Raw genomic sequence first — 26,461 nt, forward strand, 5'->3', positions numbered from 1 at the left:
AAAATAAGAAATGCCATGGAACTTTATCTCTGCCCCATGAATAAGATTTCTTTAAATCAGAATGTGAGATGGAGAAACTTATAGAGACCCTACTTTTCTTTTTCCTTTTTATATATTTTGTGTAATAAAGTTTTATTAAAGTATAAAAGAGATGGAGAAAGCATCTGACATAGACATTAGAAGGGGGCAAAAAGAATACCCCCTTGAAGTGTTAGCAATGGAGTTATATACATTTTAATTAGTTATTACAATGAATCAAAAGAATGAGACCCTACTTTTCATTTGCAGGTGATTATTTTCCTCACACACTTAATATTTTTATTTATTTTCATGAGAACAGGTACAGCATTGGAGGCATTCATATTTCTTACTGCATTTAACAAACAAACAAACCAACAAAAAACCTATTTTCTCTCATTGATCAGGACAATCTTCATCCATTTTATAAACTGGCAGGAGCAGCCCTGCTCAGCTCAATTCTGGAGGGAGGCTCTCATTTGAACATTGCAGCGGAAACACAGAAAGGACATTTCCTTGTGTAACAGGGTGAAAGAGAATTAGTCATAGCAGGAAAGCAAGAGGGATTCAGTGAAGATGCTGTGGTTCTCTTGAAGCATAATCTGAGGTGATAGCATGAACTAGGAAGCAAGGCAATTCCTGCTACTGTCTATAATGCATGAATGTGATTGATTCAAATTTACTTTTTGTTCACAGTATCAGTTACTAAAGATGCAGACTTAACTACATACACCACTGTTTCCTCTCATAAGCATTTAAAATAGTGCATTTTAAAGACTCACTTTTGAAACAGATTTTTAACATTACTAGATTAAGTCTACTTAACATTTAGATCATGGACTCAATAATGTGATGGTTATTTTCTGTCTCCCTGGGAGATATATCCACTTTTTTTCATACAATTTTTCAAGCATTTACTGAATCCATGCAATATACAGACTTCAGGTTACAGACTGGTGTCTGAAATTACAAAATATGAACTTTTATTTAAGCATCAGGCAGTTAAGATTAAGAAACTCTAATCATGTAGAGTAGAAACAAAACATTTCAATAAGCCAGCATTTTTCAAGTGTGTTCTGCAGACAAATAGTTTTGTTGAATATTAATAATAAATATTTTACACTGAACATATCTCCTGGGCTTCCCTGATGGCTCAGTAGGTAAAGAATCTGCCTGCAATGCAGGAGACACAGCAGACATGGGTAAAATCCCTGGGTCAGAAAGATGCCCTGAAGAAGGAAATGGAAATCCACTCCAGTATTCTTGCCTGGGAAGTCCTATGGACAGAGAAGTCTGGTGGGCTACAGTCCATGGAGTTGCAAAGAATTGCACAGGACTGAGCACATGGCGCTGCTGCTGCTGCTGCTGCTAAGTCGCTTCAGTGGGGTCCGACTCTGTGCGACCCCAGAGACGGCAGCCCACCAGGCTTCCCCGCACTATCTATATCCAAATAAGCTTTTAAGAAATGCTGAGTTAAACAAAAGTTAACAATTATATACAGTTCTCTCTTGAAAAGGGATTTCTCAGAGTTATTAATACTCTAATCTATTTTGATTCTCCAAGAAAGGACATAAACTGAAAGAGTCTGCACAATATATTTGCCTGTTGAACTTTTTTCTTTTGTGGAGTGTTTCACTGGAATGATGTTTCTCTGAATCTTAAGAATTTGGGAAACATTGCAAAATTATTTTCCAAGCTATTCCACAAATAGTCACTTTAGAGATGTAACTACTTTGGACAGCTCTTGTTCAAGCACATTAAAGCATCTTAAATGTCTCACAAATAAGTTTCATTGATAATTCAGATTTTAACTAGCACTGACATGCAACTTGATCAGTGGGGTATTTCTCTTATAACTCTGATCACATTGTATTTAAGAAACACAAGAATCTAAAATAAATGAATGTGAGGCACTTTTTAATACATTCAATGAGTAAGTCCATTTAATAAGTGAAATTGCAAACTGATTTCTTAAGAAACAGATGCAATATTATGTTTAGTCTTTTGAGTGGAAAGTCCCCTTATTCAGAGGATTCAGAACCAAATTCCAATCACACTCTGATTCTGACACCAAACTTAATAAAAAACTAACTATTAATATTATTTGTGTCATGCTGCTAAGTCGCTTCAGTCGTGTCCGACTCTGTGCGACCCCATAGATGGCAGCCTGCCAGGCGCCGCCATCCCTGGGATTCTGCAGGCAAGAACACTGGAGTGGGTTGCCATTTCCTTCTCCAATACATGAAAGTGAAAGGTGAAAGTGAAGTCACTCAGTCGTGTCCAACTCTTAGTGACCCCCTGGACTGCAGCCTACCAGGCTCTTCCATCCATGGGACTTTCCAAGCAAGAGTACTGGAGTGGGGTGCCATTGCCTTCTCTGATTTGTGTCATAGTTAGAGTCAATTCTACTTGTTTGGTTTCACTGGAGTTTCATGAACACAGAAAAACTAAAGATTCATGGATCTAGGACATCTAACGATGCATCACCACTAATCCTATTCAGCATCTAAAAGAGTAACTATATATATATATATATATATATGTATGTATATATATAATTGGATCAAGATGAGTGTATTACACTATAAGCTGATTCAACAATAAATGGACTGAGCCAATTTTGTTTAAGTATTTGAGCTTCTTACATGACTTTATTTTTCTGGGCTCCAAAATCATTGCAGATGGTGATTGCAGTCATGAATTTAAAAGACGCTTACTCCTTGGAAGGAAGGTTATGACCAAACTAGACAGCATATTGAAAAGCAGAGACATTACTTTGTCAACAAAGGTCCGTCTAGTCAAGGCTATGGTTTTTCCAGTGGTCATGTATGGATGTGAGAGTTGGACTATAAAGAAAGCTGAGCGCCAAAGAACTAATGCTTTTGAACTGTGGTGGTGAAGACTCTTGTGAGTTTCTTGGACTGCAAGGATATCCAACCAGTCCATCCTAAAGGAGATTAGTCCTGGGTGTTCATTGGAAGGACTGATGTTGAAGCTGAAACTCCGATACTAAGGACACCTAATGTGAAGAGTTGACTCATTGGAAAAGACCCTGGTGCTGGGAAAGATTGAGGGCAGGAGGAGAAGGGGATGACAGAGAATGAGATAGCTGCACAGTATTACCGACTCAATGGACATGAGTTTGGGTGGACTCTGGGAATTGGTGATGGACAGAGAGGCCTGGCGTGCTGCAGTTCGTGGGGTCACAAAGAGTCGGACACAACTGAGCAACTGAACTGAAGTTTTCCTGATTAGCTGTTAAGTGAAGATATTTTATGTACTTTGGAACTGTCATTCCAATCATCAGGTCATTGAAGTGGTGAATTTAAATGTCATAAATTAAGTTGCTTATTTCATGAACTTCATGAGTCTTTTCCAATGAGTCAATTCTTCGCATGAGGTGGCCAAAGTACTGGAGTTTCAGCTTTTGCATCATTCCTTCCAAAGAGTGACTGGTGTATATGTAAGTATTAAGAAATCTTTGAATAAAACTTGCTCTTTCTCAGAAAAAGACAAATACCATATGATATCACTTAGATGTGGAATCTAAAATATGAAACAAATGAACATATCCACAAAACAGAAACAGACTCACAGACATAGAGACAGACTCGTGGTTGTCAGGGGGTTGGAGGGTGGCAAAGGGATGGAGTGGAAGTTTGAGATTAGTGGATGCAAGAATGAGAACGGATAAACAACAAGGTCCTACTGTATGGCATAGGGCACTGTATTCAATATCCTGTGCTAAACCATAATTAAAAAGAATATGACAAAGAATGAAAAAAAATATATATAACTGAGTCCCTTTTCTATACAGCAGAAAGTAACACAATATTGTAAATCAAATATACTTCAGTTTTTTAAGTTGCTCTTTCTCCATCCTGGTCTTTATTTCTGCCTCTGTCCCTGTTTTTATCTCTGCCACATCTGCTTCCACATCCATGTCTACAGCTACATGTGTATCAGCATATAGTAGCCCTCTTTCTCAGTCAAGATCTTGGGAAATAAAGTCATTTTCCTTTTAAAGAGTTTTGTCTTTTTGCAAATAACTCATTCATACTAATAAAACACATCTGTAACCAGAAATTAGTTCTAAAGTTTAACTTAAAAATGTGATTTTAATATCTTTGTTTCCTTATTTCCCAGGAGATTACATTCCATCACAGATTAGGTACAAGCATATTCTATCAGGATTCATAATTAGAAATGAAATTGCTCCAGAATAGTTTTGTCTGAGGTGAATCATCTTACCTTTAGTTATGTGCTTGAAGGATGTAGCCTAATTATCAACTCTCAGCTGAAAATGAGTACCCTAAGCTCCTGCTGCTATGGAGCTGCATTTTATTTGTTTTATTTTTTCTCATCAGTGAGGCAAGTGTAGCATAAATCTGCGAGACATAAAACTGAGACTGGAGATTCAACACTTTCTATGGCTAAATTAAGCGGAATGTCATAAAGCAAACACATTGCTGTCTGCAAAGTTAAGGGAACCGAGTTTATTAAAAAAATCCAATATTCTGGTCAAGGGAGAGTCACTGTATCATGCTAGTATAAAATTATACATTTCCAAAGAATTAGAATGCCATGAGAATGACAACTCTAAATATATGACAACAAAAGCTTCTCTTTGATTAATAAATTGAATTCTATGGGTTTTAGAGTCATTATTAATAACTGAAATCATGATACGAGTAAATACAGAACTGTTAATAGGCATCCTAATATATTGCAAGAAAAATTAAGGTTCGATATGCTTACTTACATGCCAATATTCTGAAAAACAGCTAACTCACTTAAGATTCATATTCCAGTATTTAAAGCTTTTCAGAATGTATGATTTGGTGGGGAAAATATGCATGAATGTTCTCAGTTTCTGTTCTCTTTCTTTAATTGGCTGATATGGGAAAGATAAATAATGATTTATCTTCATTTGTTTGGATTGCAGTACTTGGGTTTATGTCATATATTCTCTCAAAGGTTGAGGTTCTAAAATTCTAGATTTGTGAAACTGAATAAGAAATGTACACTAAGTACAGAAAAAGCAATATTGAGCCTAGAAATTGTGATATTTATTCATGTTTTTTCCCTCCTTGCAAGAGTCACCATGGAGTGCTTTGAGTGGAGACAACACGAAGTCTGCCTAATCCAGCATTGTGGACTGAATTTTTCTGATTCTTTTATATGCACTTTATCTACACCAGATAACCACTTAATTTCAGTAGTGCTCTGACTTGACTTAATTTGGATAACAAAAGCAAGTATTTAGACAATGGTGTAGAGTTTCAGTAATACCAGTTTAATGCTTTCATAGAGCAGAAATCAAGCATTAATTTTAGCTGTGTCATTTAATATTTGCTTTTCTTTATTTTTGTATGAATTACTGTAGATCCCCTCTAATAAATTTTCTTTCAGTAAAGTTATTGATTAGATTTGTAACCTTTATGGAACAGGGTTCTTATTTTAACATAATATATCTCAGCTGAGCTATTTATTAATGTCATCACTGATCATCTGAAAAGTCCTCCATGGATAATTTACATTTATGCTAGATGTGTTGATAATTTATGGGAAAGAAAATCTATAGTATAATTATGAAACAACATGGGTGACCTATTTTTCTCTATTGATTCCAGTTAAATGTATCATTGGTTGGTTGGTTAAACTTCAAGGTGGCTCTGTATCTGTTTCCACTGAAGATATGATAAAGAATTACCAGCATGAAAATAAGAGAAAAACACTTCTGAATATATTTTATCCTAGAGGTTGATTTAAGCTTTGGGTGAAATAGGGATTCTCTTATTACCTCTGTCAAGCAGAGGTAAGCTAGATTTCTGAGGATACGTTTCTTAAAGCATTCATTTAGTTTTATAAACAGAACACAATTCCTAATTAAAGAGAGTAATGTTAACATAATTAAAACATAGGTTAAAAGAAAGGTGGCCATGTCTATCTGTTCTTCTAATTAAAATGTATAGTGCTAGGAAGTAGGAAAGTCTTAATCACCAGAGCCCATCATTATTCTCTGAATATTTTTAGACCAGCAGAGCCTAAGCTTGCAAGAACCATTTTAAGTCAATACTCTTTTTTTAGTTTGGATTGTAAATAAACTGGAATGAACTGGAAGCATCATGCTGCTTCAATTCAAATTACATATTTACTGAGTACCTATAATGTGAAACAGCAAATTGCTAGGTAATAGGAAAGTGAAAACGAAAGTCGCTCAGTCATGTCTGACTCTTTGCGACCCCATAGACTATACAGTCCATAGAATTCTCCAGGCCAGAATACTGGAGTGGGTAGCCTTTCCCTTCTCCAAGGGATATTCCCAACCCAGGGATCAAATCCAGGTCTTCTGCATTGCAAGCAGATTTTTTTTTTTGCAGGCAGATTCTTTACCAGCTGAGACAAAAGGGAAGCCCAGGTGATAGGAAAAATTTTCTTAAATTGACCCTTTTTCCTGTTGGTGAAAATTATGTATATGGATCTTTATATCATTTTATTTTGGCTATATAAAATAGCAACTAAAAAATTAACAGAATTGAAGCATTTGTTGTAGTAGGTAAATGAGACATTTAAATGAGAGCCATTCCAGAGAACCCTGGGGGGACAGATTGAGCTGGTGGCTAAACTAGGAATGGTTCTTTTCCTCAGGGTGTTCTAATTAATTGACTGTGAACTAAAATAATGTTAATAGGAAATGGAAACTGAACGGTAGGGTGTATAGGAAATGAGTGTCTCTGAAACAGGAAGATACTATCTAGAGGCTCCATTAAAGGAAAACAGAGCACTTAGTCTTCTGATTGGTTTACATAACCCTTAGTACAGGAAGACTGAAAACCTTAGATATAAACATGCCAGGATCCACAAAAGACTAACAGTGTGTGACAACTAAAATATAAAGGACATTAAGAAACAAACAAAAGAAAAAGTGCACAGAAGAAAAGTATGACTTACAGAGCTTAAAGCCAACTGTCTTCCCAACAGTGTGATGGAGACTGTAGTAGGTCAGTAGAAGGAGGACTGAAACAGAGTAGCCTCAGATCACAGGACATTCTTCTCAAGGAGAGGTGAGCAGAGGGAGGGGGTCATGGACCCCTGGGACTAGCAGAGAGGCCATGAAGAGACATGAGTGAGACATCTGAATACTCAGGGCAAAGCACCTTGCAGTGTAGGAATAAATTCAATGGACAGAATACTCTCTGTTTAAGAAGATGAGGTAACAAACAAGATAGATAGAAGTCAAGCCCTAAGAAAAGACTGAGAAATTGCTACTGGAAAGGGCTGATGCTCAGGCCAGATTTAGAAATGAAAATATATTTTCAGTTAAAGTACAAGCCATCTGATTGTTTTCCTGCTTCCTGTAATGAGCCTTCTGGATGGGAGCTGGTGAGGAAATCAGGTACTCCAGATTAAAAATTAGATCAACAAGAACTTGATAAGACTTCCTGATATACTGTAAATTCCCGACTTCCTTATTTTTGTGGGTCTCCATTTCTTTAGATTGAGAATATTCAAAATACTAAAACCAAAAAGATGGAGATGACTTGGTAGCTGGGAAGGACACGTATATGCTCTTCTCCAAAGTCAATCCATGGAGGAGAGGTATATTCCAAAACTGCAAAGAAATAAATGTAAAATGGAAAGAGAAGTAGGCTGACTGCTTCAGAGTCAATATGATGAGAAAGAGGATTTCACAGGATATGAGCTTGCAACTCTCTGGTACTTAGTCTCAGACTGACATTAGTAGAGAATGTGCCCTCTATTGGTCATTTGTCATTTACCACTGTTCCTCCAGATAGCCTGACCATTTGAGGGGACCTCTAGGGCAGCTGAAAAGTAGGCCCCTGACTGACTCCCACAGCTTCTGGGAGCCAGAGCTTGGGCATAAGCTAAAATGTATGATACTCCTATACAGGGCTCTAATTATGGGACAAGTGATGCAAAGATGCATGACAGAGCTTAGAGTTCATTCCAGTGAGAGCAGCAGAAGTGGCATCTGGTGTGGCTGATGCTGGGAAGCGGTATGTTCAGGGCTGGTACCTGTCACTGTGCAACTGTCAGCAGGGGCAACAGGCAACCTGTGCCCTGTTCCTTTTGGATCCTAGTCCCTTTAGTTGTAGCTCTTTCTGGCTCAGAGGTTAAAGAGTCTGCCTCCAATGCCAGAGACCCGGGTTTGATCCCTGGGTTGAGAGAAGATCCCCTGGAGAAGGAAATGGTAACCCACTCCAGTATTCTTGCCTGGAGAATCCCATGGACAGAGAAGCCTGGTAGGCTATCGTCCACCAGTTCACAAAGAGTCGGACATGACTGAGCGACTTCACCTTCACTTTGCTCTCTAGACAACTTAAGCTCTTTCCAGTTTTCTAAATTTGGGTTTTTATCTTTTGTGCTGATTCTGTGGAATAATGCAATCTTTCTAATAACTTCTTTTCACCTAATATTAACTAGGCTGGCGTTTCTTATTTGAAACTGTAAATCCTGACTGATAACTAGTTAATCCTGACCATTTTATCAAAGAAGTTGTTTGTTGCCATAATAGTGGAGAGAAGACTCACCTCAAGAAGAAAACTATAGAAGTGATGAGTTATGTATAAGAAATCAGAGACATCTCAATGTGGATATGGGTCTGGTGTGAGCTTCAGACTTCAAACCCTATTTTCACCATTTAGTTGCCATTTGCAAATTAACCTCTTTAGACTTCTTTCTTTATGAGATAATAACACCTACCTTGTATAATCATTAAGAGGATTAATGAAATATAGGTACTGGAACACTAGAACTAGGTACTACTTAATATTTATTAAGGACTTCCCTGGTGGCTCAGATGGTAAAGCGTCTGTCTACGATATGAGAGACCTGGGTTTGATCCCTGGGTTGGGAAGATTCCCTGGAGAAGGAAATGGCAACCCACTCCAGTACTCTTGCCTGGAAAATCCCATGGTTGGAGGAGCTTGGTCAGGCTACTGTCCATGGGGTCACAAAGAGTAGGGCACAACTGAGAGACCACATTTTCACTAATATTTATAATTATCGTCCTTTTTTATTTGAAACTTTTCCATATCTTGTCACTGAATTATAATCATGCCCATGATATATATCAGCACTGATTGTGGCACTGCAGATAGAGTGAACACAAGAATTCAAGACCTTCATGAAACTGACATCTTAAAAAGGGCAGAGGATTTCCATACTTAGAGGTGAGTGGGGCAGACTCTGGAAGGTGTCCAGGATGAGCAAGGAAGCATGGAAGCCTTCAAGGCCATTTCATATTTAGGGAATGCAAGGTCATGTGTGGCTTCTCCCTCATACAAGTTTTTGAGACACACAGAAAACTATGATGAGGCAAAGAAATCTAGGAATCTGGCTGAAGATCACTGATGGATAAACGTGTGGAAATCTTCCCCTCCCACTGCCCACTGAGAGGCCTCTGACATCACACAACTTCCTATCTTCCTTCAGAAATTCTGAGGTACATCCTCCTCAGACAGGGAACAGGTGAGGTAATTTTATGATTAAAAAGTAGAAAGAAAAGTGTGAAGAGAGATTAAAAGTCTCAAACTGGAAGCTGAATTCCATGGATTTGAGAGGAGCAAGAGCAAAGAGGAAGCAGTAGTATGATGAGTGTGGTGCTGGCGTATGCCCATGCACTACTGAGGATCTTACACAGCAAAGGCCTGTATTAGCTGTGTAGAGTTGAATCAGTATATACGTCATACCAACAATTTGATGTAATTTGCATTAATGTGCTTTTGGTCAGCAAAATTCAGAAAGAAGTGTTGGCGGTATCTCCTGGTGATTCTTTCTGCTGCTTGACCCAATCTGGGAAGCTTTACTCAGGGGTTGAGAGAAGTAGCTCTCATGGGAAAACCTGGACATGCTCTGACCCTTGTTTTCTTCTTTAACCATCTATCTATCTTTTCCTGCCAAATGGACCATAATCAGGAAAGAGTTTTGGAGTTGTGTTTTTGTCCTGCCACATTTGAATTATTCTGAAATTACTTTTGGTTGAACAGATTATTTCTGTAGACCACCTGAGAGGCCACTCCAGGTTAAACACAAGGGCTGAGTCCTGAACAAGGTTGTGAAGTGAAGGGAGAGCCTGACAAAGGAATATGAAATTCATTCTGTATATAAAAGTTCACTGAGTAAGGCGATACAAGCATGAGATTTGGGATTAGATAAATTTGTGTTCAAATATATTTCTAGCTACAGGATTGCATAAGCTGCTTAGAGTCTCTACAAAATAAACACTCAGTTAGGATTAGGATCAAGTGGAATAACATATATGGAGTACATGATAGCCGAAGAATTGATGCTTTTGAACTGTAGTGTTGGAGAAGACTCTTGAGAGTCCCTTGGACTGAAAGGAATCCAACCAGTCAGTCCTAAAGGAAATCAGTCCTGGATATTCATTGGAAGGATTGATGCTGAAGCTGAAACTCCAATACTTTGGTTACCTGATGCAAAGAACTGACTTGCCGGGAGCTGCCATGGGAGATCCCACCCATGACAAAGTCATGTGGAAGAGAACTGTTAAGCAAGGCTTCAGAACTCAAGGGGCTCCCTAGGCTTTCTCGAGCATCTACCCCAAAACCAGAATCTGTCTGTTTTACTGTTTCATGACTTTCGCCAACTCCTCTGACATCAACAGGGGGCTAACCCTGACCACTTTTCTCTGGAGAAAATTAATTTAGGGCTATAGCTAATAAGTCTCCTGGACATGAGAGGAATATTTCAAATCAAACCCCCTCTGTTAGCATTCTAGCTTGCTTGGCAGGTATATCCAGACCCTTACAGCTACGCATGTGATTATTTACAGCCTCCCAACTGTAAAAAGCATGGAAAGCCTAAAACATAGAGCCTTTGAAAGAGTTAAAAGTTATTAGAGTAGTGCTAGTGCTAATGTAGGATTTCATTATTAGGCCAATGCTTGCTGCTAAGTTCCCATATCTCTTATCCACTGTGCACCTGGGAATGCATTAGTTAACATAGTGAGAATGCTAAAAAAAACAAGTGTAGCCTTGAATTTAACCATATCAAACTTTTGAGCTAATTGGTTCTTTCTTGTAACTCATTGCACCTTTGCTCTGTGAAAAACGTAACTCTGTTTGGCATTTTCTGAAGCTGACATAGATTAGAAATATAAAGAAAAAACACTTTGAGGGAAAACGAGTTTTTTGGTTGAGCAGCCTTTATCAAAAGAGGGTCATAAAATGTTCACAGGCCTCCAAGGCCAGAAGATACTGTACACAACATCTTTTGTGGAAAAGGTATGCAGAAAAATCATGGTTTCGATAAAGGCAATACTGCTGGAATGTTGGGCTGACTCTGTATGACCTTGCATCTTTCATTTCCTCTATGTACAAAAAAGGTATAAGTACCATTTAAAAATAAAGCTATGGATCTTGCTCATCAAAGCAGCTTGATCTCCTCGTGTCAATCATTTTTCTCCTCTTACTCTCTCTTTCAGGCTAGTTCCCATCTGGAGTACAGAGATCCGCCGTGTCTACTTATTTGCCTGGGTTTATAAGACCTGAACAGGAAGGCGCCCTGCGCCTTCACTCCTTCGGGAGACCAGGAGGACACCTGTGGCCTCACGTAGACGGTGCAAGTCTCTTGTCTTGAGACTTTATTGATTTTCTGTATAAACCAAGGAACTCCAGCCTCTTTTCTCCTCTCCTCTAGTTTCTTATCTACAACATTCTTGTTTATCTCTCTCTCTCTCAACCAATCGCCAAGGCCGTTTCTCCTTCGGGTTTCCCTGGATCCTGCGGGGGCTGGACCCCAGCGCTGACTCATTGGAAAAGATCCCTATGCTGGGAAAGATTGAAGGCAGGAGGAGAAGGGGACGACAGAGGATGAGATGGTTGGATGGCATCACCAGCTCAATGGACATGAATTTGAGCAAGCTCTGGGAGTTGGTGATGCAGGGAAGCCTGGCATGCTACAGTCCATGGGGATGCAAAGAGTTGGACACGACTGAGCAAATCAACTGAACTGAACGGAGTACGCTGTAATATCTGGCATCCAGGTGTAATATTTATCGGGATTGGAATGTGGATCTAGAAGTGAGGAAGAAGAATTCAGCACTACAGATAAATACTTGAAGAAATGATGGTTAAATCTATTAACTAAAACAGAGACCAGCCAATAGTAATAGTTCATCTCTTGTTTTTTATAAATAAAATTTTATTGGAACACAGTGACCCCCATTCCTCTAAGTATTGTTAATGGCTTTAAAATGACAGAGTTGAGTAGTGGTGACAGAGTCCATATGGCTCAGAAAATCTATAATATTCATTATTTGACCCTTTACATAAAAGGCGTTTTTGACCTCTGGACTGGAGAATAGATTGACTGAATAGGAAAACATGAAGAGAACATTGACGAGTCCTGAGCCTATGCATAAGGATATTGTGCTTTTATTCTGAAGATATCACTATTACTACCACATTTATAGGGAGAATATAAAAGAATCAACAAAATAGTCTATTAAAAGGATAGTAGAGATAGTGTATTAAAAAGCAAAGACATCACCTTGCCAACAAAGGTTCATATAGTCCAAGCTATGGTCTTTTCAGTAGTCATGTATGGATATGAGAGTTAGATCATAAAGAAGGCTGAGCACTGAATTGTGGTGCTTGACAAGACTCTTAAGAGTCCCTTGGACAGCAAGGAAATCAAACCAGTCAATCCTAAAGGGAATCAACTCTAAATACTCAATGGAAGGACTGATGCTGAAGCTCTAGTACTTTGGCCACCTTATGTGAACAGCCAATTCATGGAAGAGACCTTGATGCTAGGAAAGACTTAAAGCAGGAGGAGAAGAGAGTAAGAGGATGAGATAGTTGGATAGCATCACTGATTCAATGGATATGAACTTGGGCAAACTCCAGGAGATGAGGGAAAGGGAGGCCTGGCATGCTGATTCCATAGGGTCACAAAGAGTCTGACATGATTTACAACTGACCATCAACAACAACAAGAGATAGATGAAAATGTATCCTTTTTTCAAGCCTTGTTCCTTTCATATCAAGGAAATACAAGTGGGACAGGACATTTTTAGCATTGGCCTTTTTAAGGAAGCTGAACATTCTCTAGCTATAGGAAGAAATTCACAAAGGCAAAATTCCTGAGATTTCCTGAAACTGAGGCTATAGCTAAATCAGTAAAGGTTTTATTTGTCAAATATCTATTTTCTTAATTAAAAAATATATAAAAGGATAGGTGATACATAGTTTAACACTGTGGTATGTATCTTAAGCATCATTTACAAAGTGAAATGACAAGCATCATTTTGAGTGATAATGTTTTCAATCTACTTCTCTATTTTATCCAGTTTAAACTGGGATTCAGCTTAATCATATTATCTCCAACCTGGAAGACATAAGCTTAAACTGTGAAATAAAATTTGCAAAATGTCAAGCCATTGAACTAACATGAATCTATATCTAATATTGTCCTTATAACATTCCAGTTAAATTAATGTGTTTGTTCTCCAGGGGACACCTTTGATGTTGGCATTTAATGCTTGTGAGTTAACTTTAGATCTCATTGGCATATCCTGACTGAGAATGTTGTCCCTGAATAATGCTTATTTATTTGGACATCTGCTTCTACACAATAGTTACTATCATTTAAGAAAATTACCAGAGCATACTTAATAAAAATTATTTTAGAGTCTAAGGGCCACATAGGAAAGTCCATTTAAAAAAACAAAATTGCTATTTGCTTGGTGATATTTTTACTCAGTTTGTTTCATTGCCATTTCATATTTAGTTTTTAACTGTTTTCATTTGAAAGACTTTTATTTTAAAGTCTATTATATTTGAAAGGAAACAAATTAATAATACTTTATACCTTTTATTGATATGGAAAATGTTGATATGACTTGAGCAAGTGATTTTTTTTCCTAAAATCTTTTGATTGTAAAATCTTTAAATCATTTCCCATAAATATTCAAGTATTATGCTTTTATATATGGGTTTCCTTGGTGGCTCAGTGATAAAGAACACACTTGCCCATGCAGGAGACATAGGCTTGATCCCTGGGTCGAGAAGATCCCCTGGAGAAGGAAATGGCAACTCACTCCAGTATTCTTGCCTGGGAAATCCAATGGACAGGGAAGCCTGATGGGCTACAATCCATGGGGTCATAAGGAGTTGGACATGACTTAGTGACTGAACACACATACACCCATGCTTTTATCTATCCATTTGGGTTTGTTCATCATGAATGTTTGTTTCGGTTTTTGACTACTTGCTTAAGACCACAGATGAAAGTGAAAAAATATTATGTGTCTCTGAGAGATTTATAAGAATAAGTTAATGAAAATATTCCATGCAGTGCATTCTTGATTTTTTTGAAGTCCACAGTAGATGAGTTTTCAGATGAAATTCTAGTTAAGTTATAAAACACATGAAAATCAAAAACTCAATAAATCTTGCTTAAGTAGTCCAGGAAGAACATTCATCATGCTATTCACACTCTCTAATCATCACATTCAGAATCCTTAAGCAATAATGTGAACTAACCATCTTCATTTGATTAAACAAAGATTACCTATTAATATGTCAAGACCAACTAAATGAAAATCACATTCTCCAAAATGACTCTGTCTTACTAATGAGTTGTATGGATTCTAAACAAAATTGATTCTGTTACATTTAAAGGGGAGAATTGCTACCAATTTGAATACAAAGTGGGAACACTGGCCTCATTTCACATCCTAAACAGTGGGGAAACCAGAATATATGAAAATATTTTAAAAACAAACAGATACTTAAAAAAATTTATAAAGCATCTAGTTTCATAGGATACTTGCTCAGTAGTCCTCCTGCTGTTCTTCCTTTATTTATTAAAATGGCCACAACTCTTGAATATGAAGTGCCCAAAGACATAGTGTAGCAACATGATAGGAATATATTTCAGTCCTGATATGAGTAGTTTAGTTTATCCTACTTTTATTTGCCTATGTACACCAGCTTCTGCAGCTTAGATTTCTCTAAGGAGAGCATGAAGTGAAAAATTTAATTTAAAAGTATAAGCTGTGAGCAGTTGAGGTTTAATTCAGGAATTTATAGACTCACCACTGGCAATAAGCTCTGAAAAGTACATCTAATATAGTGCATTATGGCAACATCATTCAATGTACTGTAGTTAAGGGCTTGTCAGCATTTCTATTTTAAACTTCTATTTTCTGGTGTTTATGATTTGACCATTAAGAATTGCTGGGGCTTGAAAAAACGGTTTGTGAAGATTGAGTTTGGCAGCAAATTGTATCTTTTTTTTTTTTTTTTTTTTTGACCAGTAGAATGAACAGCAAAGTGGTATAAGAGAGTCAAATCAGGTCAACCAAGTTAGGACTTCACCTTGTAAAAAGGAGAAGAAGGAGAAATCTCCAGCTTAGGTTCTGATGTGTATTGTAAACTAGGTGCTTCAAATATGTAGTCAGAAATGAGAGAATTTAACAAGAAACTGACTTTGAGATTAAGAGGAAAACAAATTGAAAATATAGAAAATCATTTTTTTTTTACAGCCTTGTTATTATACGTGATACACACTTAACAAGGTATCATTTATTTAACAGGAGAATGCTATCATGTGAAATACAGTGTTCAGCTTTTGGAAAATGGATTATACAAAAATGACATATTAATATCTGGCACATCTAGGAATATCCTTTGTGTAGTTTGTATATAAGCTACCATTAAGGTTTACGTGACCCCTGAAAGTGCTGACTCTGAACTTATGTAATTCCAGCATTAAACCAGAGAAAAACAGAGACAAAAAACCTTTGTATGCCTTTCATGAGTAGAGCAACAAGAGAGAAAACTTGTGTGGTGGGAGCAGAAGTGAGAGCCAACAACTAGATATCATAGGATAGAAAGAGAAAAGCAGTCCCCCAGGCCATGGTTCCCATAATAGACTGGTCTTATCTGATTGTAGTCGGTTGGATTCACTTTCCCCCTTTTATGGAAAGTGCCATGACACCAACTCCTTAAATATGCAGGGCATATTCCAAAACTGTCATTCTATGATCAAGCAGGACCCTATGGAGGCTTTCTGGAATAGATACCACCCCCATCTCTCCTCCCCCACACCCACCCTCAGCTACCACATCCTTCGCCTGCCTCTTGTCTGTAGAAAAACTTTAGTCTGCCAGGCTTCCCCAAGTTTCAAAGAATAAATTTAATCAGAGAAATGAGAAAGGAAAACTGTCAAGTAAGACAAAAATAGTAATAAAATAGTAATAATACTTTAACCATTAAACTAAGTCAGGACCTTGAGATCCTCCTCAAGGACTGTAGATAATATTCTTAGCTGTATCTTTTGAGTTACTTTGCAGATACTAAAGCCCTAATGAGGTGGGAAAGTTTAACTGTATGCTGTCCACAAGTAGACCCTAAGACAAGTTAAAACCAGAAGGTTGATGATTTTGACTCCTGATTACCTCACTACCAAGTAATCAGGAGAATGTCTATAGCTTGTTCATAAACCCCACAATCCCCCTCCCTCACTGTGTCTTTAAAAAATTGTCCCTGAAAGCCTTTGGGGGAGTTCAGGCCTTTTAAACACTAGCTACCTGGACTCAGGCACCCTGTAATAAGTGCTGTACTTTCCTTCATAAAACCCACTGTCAATAGATTGATTTTACTGAGCATGGGCAAGTGGACCCAAGTTTGGTTTGGTAGCAATTTCACTTCTCTCGGGGCTCAGATGGTAAGGAGTCTGCCTGAAATTTGGGAGACCTGTGTTTGATCCCTGGGTTGGGATGATCCCCTGGAGAAGGAAATGGCAAGCCATTCCAGTATTCTTGCCTGTGAAATCCCATGGATAGAGGAACCTGGCAGGCTACAGATCATGGGGTCACAAAGAATCGGACACAAGTGAGCGACTTGACTTTCTTTCTTTTCGCTTCATGTCATTAGTTAATTGATTCAGACTGAGCCTCAAGATTGAGCTGAGTCAACGAGAATCACCTTCCCAAGGGCTTAGAATTAGGAAGAAAGCAGTCTGCATGGAGAAAAGAGAGGAGTGAAGCAGACATACAGAGAGATCTAAAGCTAATAGAAGAGAATCCTAATAGGTTCTTGGTTCTGGTTTGTTCCTGTGGTCCAGCTGCATATGTGCTCCTGAATTCTCTTGATGCTGCTGCTGCTAAGTCGCTTCAGTCGTGTCCAACTCTCAGCGACCCTGTGGACTGCAGTCTACCAGGCTCCTCCATCCATGGGATTTTCCAGGCAAGAGTACTGGAGTGGGCTGCCATTGCCTTCTCTGTGATGCTACAGTTACTATTAAATTAATCCTCTTCTTGTGTTAAACTTCTTAGCACCTATTATAAATACTTAAAATAGCATCCTAATGCACAAGTTAACAAAACCATACCAGTATGGTAGCAGTTATATTCCCATTCATACAATTGTAAGGCTTGATTCATTTCTCTGATTTCTCATATATTAAGTTTTCTACTAGAGATCAAATTAATGAACTGTTCTTGATCTTAATATCTCACTCAGATAGACTCTAGATTTACTGAAGCCTATTTTTATTACAAAATTTCTCATTTTCCTCCTCTGATTTCTGATTACTATATTTTTTTCCTCTAAGATCTGAACCCTAAAGACTGATTATTTACCTGAGATATAAAAGCTCCAGATGATCCAAGTCCTTGGTTTTGGATAGTTTAGATGATAAAAGACTAAAGTTAATAAAAAAATAATAAATACTTCAAACAAAATTAAACAATAAGGTATTTTTTTTCAAACTCAGGTGAACAATAGGTCTTATTTCTAAGGAAACCAGATCTAGTTACCTTTTTAGGGCCCCCCTCTTTGGTAGTCCGTCAAAGCTCTAGTGTTTTTGAATGAGGTTGCAAAGTGACTACAGCAATTCCAGCCTTTTTACAACACATTACACCATCTCAAGAAAAAGAGACAATCTTTCCCAGTAGCTCCTCAAATGCATGAGATTTCTTTTAATACATTGCTCCTTACTAGATCAGGTGACCATATGGGTGAAAGGGAATGAGATGTGCAAAGTTGGCATATACCAGTAAAGGCCCACTCTTCAGTTTTGTCAAGAGAATGCACTAGTCACAGGAAACATGGTTTTTCCAGTAGTCATGTATGGATATGAGAACTGGACTATAAAGAAAGCTGAGCACTGAAGAACTGATGCTTTTGAACCATGGTGTTGGAGAAGACGCTTGAGAGTCTCTAGGACTGCAAGAAGATCCAATCAGTCAGTCTTAAAGGAAATGAGTCCTAAATATTTATTGGAAGGACTGATAGTCTAGCTGAAACTCCAATACTTTGGCCAACTGATGCGAAGAACTGACTTATTGGAAAAGACACTGATGCTGGGAAAGATTGAAGGTGGGAAGAGAAGGGGGCAGCGAACCTTTTCCTGATTTGGAACCAGTCTGTTGTTCCATGTACAGTTCTAACTGTTGCTTCTTGACCTTCATACAGATTTCTCAGGAGGCAGGTCAGGCGGTCTGGTATTCCCATCTATAAGAACTTTCCACAGTTTGTTGTGATCCACACGATCAAAGGCTTTGGTGTAGTCAATGACAGAATCACATAGTCAAAAACAGAAGTAGATGTTTTTCTGAAACTGTATCACTTTTTTGATGATCCAATGGGTGCTGGCAATTTGATCTCTGGTTCCTCTGCCTTTTCTAAATACAGCTTGAACATCTGTAAGTTCACAGTTCACATGCTGTTGAAGTCTGGCTTGGAGAATTTTGAATATTGCTTTGCTAGCGTGTGAGATGAGTGCAATTGTGCAATAGTTTGAGCATTCTTTGGCATTGCCTTTCTTTGGGATTGGAATGAAAACTGACCTTTTCTAGTCCTGTGGCCACTGCTGAGTTTTCCAAATTTGCTGGCATGTTGAGTGCAGCACTTTCACAGTGCTGGCATATTGAGTGGAGCATCTTTCAGGATTTGCAATACCTCAACTGGAATTCCATCGCCTCCACTAGCTTTGTTTGTAGTGATGCTTTCTAAGGCCCACTTGACTTTGCATTCCAGGATGTCTGACTCTAGGTGAGTGATCACAACATCATGGTTATCTGGGTCATGAAGATCTTTTTTGTATAGTTCTTCTGTGTATTCTTGCGACCTCTTCTTAATATCTTCTGCTTCTGTTAGGTCCATACCATTTCTGTCCTTTATTGTGCCCATCTTCACATGAAATATTCCCTTGGTATCTCTAATTTTCTTGAAGACATCTCTAGTCCTTCCCATTCTATTATTTTCCTCTATTTCTTTGCACTGATCACTAAGGAAGGCTTTCTTATCTCTCCTTGCTGTCCTTTGGAAATCTGCATTGAAATGGGTATATCTTTCCTTTTCTCCTTTGCCTATAGCTTCTCTTCTTTTCTCAGTGATTTGTAAGGCCTCCTCAGACAGCATTTTGCTTTTCTTTTTCTTGGGGATGGTCTTGATCACTGCCTCTCGTACAATGTCATGAACCTCCATCCATAGTTCTTCAGGCACTCTGTCAGATCTAATCCTTTGAATCTATTAGTCACTTCCACAGTATAATTGTAAGGGATTTGATTTAGGTCATACATGAATGGTCTAGTGGTTTTCCCCACTTTCTTCAATATAAGTCTGAATTTGGCAATAAGGCATTCATGATCTGAGCCACAGTCAACTCTCAGTCTTGTTTTTGTTGACTGTATAGAGCCTCACCATCTTTGGCTGCAAAGAATATAATCTATCTGATTTTGGTGTTGACCATCTGGTGATGTCAATGTGCAGAGTCGAGTCTTCTCTTGTGTTGTTGGAAGAGGCAGTTTAATATGACCAGTGCATTCTCTTCACAAAATTCTGTTAGCAAAACTCTGTCCACTCTTAAAGTCAGAGAAAAGGAGAATCCCACCCAAAATGCCCTTCTGATAATGGGAAAGAGAGAACTTCTCAGATAATAATCATAATATGACTGGTAATATAAGGAGGGAAATGATACTGGGAAGACAATCAGAATATACCTGTAGTATCATATATCTGCCTCCTTTCCCAGAAGTGAGATTATAGATTAGATGGTATGAAATCTCCATTTGTGTGAGAAGATGAGGTATGAATGGGGCACAGAAGAAGAAAGATGCAGCGTATAGGAGCTCCAGTGGCAACACAGGTGCTATTTGCACAGGCAGATAATGGTAGAGACAGTGCAGACCCCTAGAATCAAGGCAGGAGGGGCATGGAACTGCTAAAGCAGAACACAACAGCAGCAATAAATCTGGAAGAAAGTGAGCACCCCAGACCTGGATCTGAGCTCCATACCCCTCAGGGTATGAAAAAAAAAAAAAAAAAGCCAAAATAGGAGAGACTCTGAGAAGCTTTTGTTAATATATAGAATATTATAATTTACGAACAGAGAAAAGGACTATTATGTACTTAAGAATGCAAGTTAAATTATACCAGATGACTGGTGGCTTTACTCAGCTCTTCAGTCATTTGTTTCCTAAGTTTTTATTGTGGAATCATTTACTGTGTACTTGCCTCATTAATAGGGACAGTAGGGATGCTGAGCAAAATCTTAAGGAATTAGTAACAGGTAGTTATGTATGGAGAGCTGGCCAAAGTGTTCTAGAGAGAGGGAGTAATTTTTTTACACATTCTGACATTAAAAAAAAAGCAATAAAAAAACAGGTCAATCATCTTCCTATTTCTTCTGCCAGGGACAGAAAAAAAAAAAAAAAAAACAATGTGCATTCAGAGCATTTTAGAAGAGAAATAGTTATGATCTTCCTGAGCTGGGTCTAAGAATTCATAAATATTCTACAAAGATCCTTAAGGCATCTGTGAACTGCTCCTAAATGGTATCCAAAAAATGTATTTGCATAACGGAATCTTTATCTAAACAAAAACTTTAACTCAATGATCATGTCTGCAAAGGGGTTTATGACACAAAAAGAAGTTTAAAATGATAGAAAGAAAACTTCAAGAGTGGAGAATCTCTGAAAGGTTTATCAGAGAAAAACAATAGAGGATGATTAGAGATTCTAAAGAAGCCCTCTGTATCTAAAGGCCCTCCTGGAAATTACTAGTGTGACTCACTAAGTGGTCTCAACTGTAGCCCTTAGCTGTTACCTCTTTCTTCATACTCTTTAAAAGCTTCAATTCTGCCCTTAGAACACAGCTTTCTGTAAACTGCCTGCAGGCTCCTCATCTACTTCCATAGATTGTATTGCCTCTCAGGGGCTAGATTCTCCAGTTTTTTCAATAGAGAGAGAAAATTACAAACATCTTTTCTTGGTTGACTTTAATTGCCATTGTACTTTATTTTGCTCGGTCAAGAAATGGAGATGGCTCCAATGTGCTCCACCGATGAGTGACTTGTTTCCCATACAAATCTCCCAGGAGCCCTGACGAGACCAGCTACCTCTCCCCGCTGAACTCCGTGCACTGTCCTCACAATACCTCCTATGATATCTATATCTCCTTGTTTGCCCCGCCCTGTAGTCTTGGCATTTCATTTTTTCTGTCCTCTCTGGAGACATGATGGACTCACATTTCACTGGGAGCTGGGAATTTAAGAGTAAGGTCCTGATTCTCTTTCCATCTAGCAGTTTCTCATCAGACCAACTGATTCCAGTTTTCTTTTCTTCTGTACTATGGGTGACACAGAAAACTTAGCAACTCCACTGTCTAAGCAGACATCCCAATAGGGAGTAAGATTCTCCACCCTTCCCTCTTGAAGAAAATTCCAGTATTTATGATCGTTTTTTTCTTCAAGTCACATTCCAATCTTTCTTTCAATAGAAAGGGACTATTACTTCCCTGGTGGCTCAGACGGTAAAGCGTCTGTCTACAACATGGGAGACCCGGGTTTGATCCCTGGGTTGGGCAGATTCCCCTGGAGAAGGAAATGGCAATCCATTCCAGTACTATTGCCTGGAAAATCCCATGGACAGAGGAGCCTGGCAGGCTACAGTCCAGGGGATCGCAGAGTCGGACACGACTGAGCGTTGCTAACTTAACTATTCTCCTGCTCCTCATCGTTTGAAAAGAAACTAGTCTTTGTCCACAAACAATGGTCCACTCACTGGGATAGAGTGGAATTGGGCAGACCTCAATTCTGGCATCACTCAATAGGCCCAGTGGGTTCAATTGCTGGGTTCAATTGCTGGTGACTCCTTTAGAGTATGGAAAGCTTTGCTACTTTCAGTCTATTCTTCAATCTACCTTGTCTTTTCCAGTTCTCACAGCTGGACCCACTGTTTATCTTACCTGCAGATTTGGCCTCGATCAAATTTGCTAGACAATTCAGAAGGAGAAACAAAATAGCCCCTTCAGGCATGATGGAGTGGAGCATTTAACAACTAAGTCTTTCTATCATTTTGAAAGTAGACATAAATCCTCACTGTAGACCCATGTGCCTTCATTTCTGAGATGCAGATGCTTCCTGCTTGTGATAAATAAGGCTCTAAAGCAGTGGAGAAATGAAATATAATGATAGGCATATAGTGCCTTGTGACACATGGGCTACAAAATCCATATGAACTGAGAGTGAGGGGTAGTTGGGTAGGGAACATATTACTGTGCCAAAGGATGGGAGACAAAATGGAAAACATTGAGTCTCTACTTAGCTGGCACAGTGAATTGGATGAGTCACAGATCCCACAGGTCCTGGTCTATTTTTCTACTTACCTGAGGAGAAGGCAATGGCACCCCACTCCAGTACTCTTGCCTGGAAAATCCCATGGACAGAGTAGCCTGGGAGGCTCCAGTCCCTGGGGTCACTAAGAGTTGGGCACAACTGAGCGACTTCACTTTCACTTTTCACTTTCATGCATTGGAGAAGGAAATGGCAACCCACTCCAGTGTTCTTGCCTGGAGAATCCCAGGGACGGGGGAGCCTGGTGGGCTGCCGTCTATAGGGTCGCACAGAGTCATACACAACTGAAGTGACTTAGCAGCAGCAGCAGCTGCAGCAGAGGAGATTGCAAGATATCAGGAAGCAAGCATCCTATTAAGCAACTACTTTGAGTGTAACCACCAGGTTTGTAAAACTTATGCTACTGGGTTTTTGCTTTATCCTTTCAGAAATTGAAACCCTGGCTTACTCTCCGTAGTCACTCCCTGAGAGGCGATGATTTGATGGGGAATTACAGACTGCAGTTTGCTTTCCCTTCTAAAATAGCTGCCTCCAATTAAACTGTAAATGACCATAGTTTAAATTCCAGTGGAAAACTACCACATAGTATCTGTTGTCTATGGTCTGCTCCCCATTTACCGTTTCTATTGTAAGAGAAATCACTTTATGACTTGGTAGAAAGCAGAACTTGCTACCCACACTCAAGGCTAAAAATGATGCATGCTCACGTTTGTTTCCCAGTGTCCTGCTGAAGCCAGAGCACAATCACCCAAACGAGGCTTGGCTACTCATGCACCTGTCCTGAACGTTGATGGAGAAAAGCAAGGTGGTGGTGGGTGATGATGATGGTTGTGGGTGGGGGTGAAGTCAGTGGCAAAACTGGATCCCCAGGTCTAGCAGTTTCAGACTTTCCAATGAGCCTTGAAATGTCTGGAGGCAAGACTGGTGGGTGACCAGACACGCTCAGCATCACCCAGTCTTGAGGAGCAGCAGCATCTTGTCCTCGCCAGGTGAGGTACATTTTTGGTACATTTTTTTTCAGTGAGTTTGGACCCTGTTCAGTCTCCCTGGCCCAGACCAGGTGACTGAGAACTATCCAAAATCGCGTTCTGCTTAAATCAGTCAAAGACAATTTCTGACACTTGAACTAAGAAGATAAATAGAAATTGTTCTCTACTTAGCTTAAGAGGAACATCATATTCTGGCTTGTGGGTGAATTTCTGCTATCAGCTCATACAGTTGACTTCATCTTTCAGTGATTTTCATATTTGGAGCTCTATTTTTCCAGCCTATTTTGTTGGGGAGAAACTAAACTCAGGAAATAAGAGGAATAGAAGAATCAAAATCAATATGGTGGTATTTATTAGCTGTATACTTCTTTTAAGGAAATATTTTAAAAATATGATTATACTTATGGAGATGAAGGATGTATTTTTTGTGGAGATAATCTCACAGGTATATACACATGTCAAATGTATGCAAGTGATACATTTAATATGTACAACCTATTATATGTCAATCATACATAAATAAAGCTGTTAATATTTTATAGCATGCAAATATTTATTTACTAGTATAATTAATGACTAATGTTTATAAATTTGTATACTATGTAAATCATCCAAAGAAAATTCTTACAAGAGTCTGAAAAGCATACCAGATAATTGAAAGTAGTTAAGTGATGATTGTGACAACATTTTTAATTGCTCAAGCATATCACTTGGAGTATTAAAGACTCTTTTCGATGAAGCAATTTTTTCTGAGAAAGAAAAAAGCAGACCTTGCCAGAAGGGACTCTTCCTGGCACTTAGAGCTGGGCTGTGATGTTTTCTTATTTAACATTAACAATTTCACAAAGAAGGTCATCGTATTACTATGATGGATAATGGTAAACACATGATCAACGTGCAACACACACACAAATTCATACACCATTCAAGTCATAAAAATGATGGGAGATCTTTAAGTCATGGCTAATATGAATAACTTTTGCCTCTTTTCCAGTCACAGTAAAAGCCTCTCTCTTTTCTTCTCCATTTCCAGAAGAGAATGATCACCACTCCTTCCTGACAGTATCCATTCCAGACCAAAGCCCCATTACTACCTGAACCCTCTCCCAAAGCACCTTACATGAATCCCAATACTATACCAAGTCCTACTAACACATTTTTACTGAAATACCCCACAGCTCCCATTGTGTTTTTTCTCTGTCATTGAGAAGAGTCAATCCATACAAATTTGTTCAATTACAGGTATGTTTCTCGTGGTCTTTGGTTCAAGATCATTGGCAGTTCTAAGTAAACTGTGCTTAGTATTAAAGTGCATATTAGCTCAAAAGCATTTATTATTAATGTTTACTTTTTAGGGACATTTTGTTTTTCTGCAAAGGTATTATTTGCAATGAATAATATTCTCCATAAAATTTTCTCAAAATTAGAAAACTTAATGTTATAAAAATAAGTATTTTTTGTTGGTCCATTAGAAATTAGGATTTTAAAAAATCCCACATTTTCCGAGTTTCTTGTAATAGGCACATTTTTCTTGGCTGCTTTCTTGTTTCCCTATTAATTTCAGAACCACAAAAAGCAATTATGCTTGTCAAGAGCCACCTGCTATCCTGTTGCTTGAATGTCATATTGCTGTTTAGATTTAACTTTAAGTGTAATTTTCAAGTTACAAAGAAAATCCAGTCTATTTTTCTTTTCTATCTAGAACTTGCAGATGAATCTTTAGGTCTAAAGAGAATGTTATTTACAGAAAAGATAAGCTCTTATTTTTATCATAGGGAATCTAAAGAAAAGAACTCTGCCAGCCTAACAAAACTGAATTTGCTAAAGTTCACAATGATGTTACTATCATTTTTAGATCATTCTGGCCAAGAATGCAAAAATATAGCAATTATTTTCTTTGATAATCTTTAAAAACAAATATTCAGGTGGGAATATATATTTCCCATTGAAGGTAAATTTTAAGCTGAAGAAATGTGCTTTCATCAGTCATCTTGCCAGCAGCTATCAGCTTTGTACGAATCCTAATAAATTTTACAGGACTACAGAGTGGAAAGATTTTAACTGAAAGCAAGAAGATGGGGGTGTTGCTAGCCATGCCTCAAATAGAATGACTTAAGATGCTCCACAGGAAAAAGGACAGACCTTAGGTTATGGTTCAAAAGAGCATAATAAAGATCTGAATAATAATCTGAATTTATATTCAGGTGGCTGCCATTATTATATCAGAGTCATGAGGTCTACAGATTGATTTTGGGGGGATGATTTTCACTCCTTTTGAACCATAATCTGAGGAATGAGTGAATAAAGGAGAAAAGATAAATAAAAATGCAAGCAATTTAATGTTTATTTTCCTTCCCACAGATACTCTTCAAGAACAGTGCCTACCACAAAGTAAAGGGTCAATAAATAGCTCTTGAATGATTAACAAATGTTAAAGGATAAATGGTTTATCTGATTTATACTCTCATTTTTATATTAAATGACATTTACTGGTTAAGTGTAAACAGGCATGTGATATTTATGGAACATGTAAATACTACATTGAAAAATAAAGTTCCTAGGGACCCTTCTATCTTCCCAAAAAAAGAATAGAGAGAGAGCCTTAGAATGAAGTATATCAGTTTTGCAATCTGTAAGTCAATTGGTAACTACAATAGGAATGGGCTTCCCTGGTGTCTCAGAAGGTAAAGAATCTGCCTATATGCAGGAGACTCAGGTTTGATCCTTGAGTTGGGAAGATCCCTTGGAGAAGAGAATAGCTACCCACTCCAGTATTCTTGCCTGGAGAATTTCATGGACAGAGGAACCTGGTGGACTAC

The sequence above is a fragment of the Oryx dammah genome, unplaced genomic scaffold, assembly GCF_014754425.2.
Source record: "Oryx dammah isolate SB20612 unplaced genomic scaffold, SCBI_Odam_1.1 HiC_scaffold_4, whole genome shotgun sequence".
Lineage (NCBI taxonomy): Eukaryota > Metazoa > Chordata > Mammalia > Artiodactyla > Bovidae > Oryx > Oryx dammah.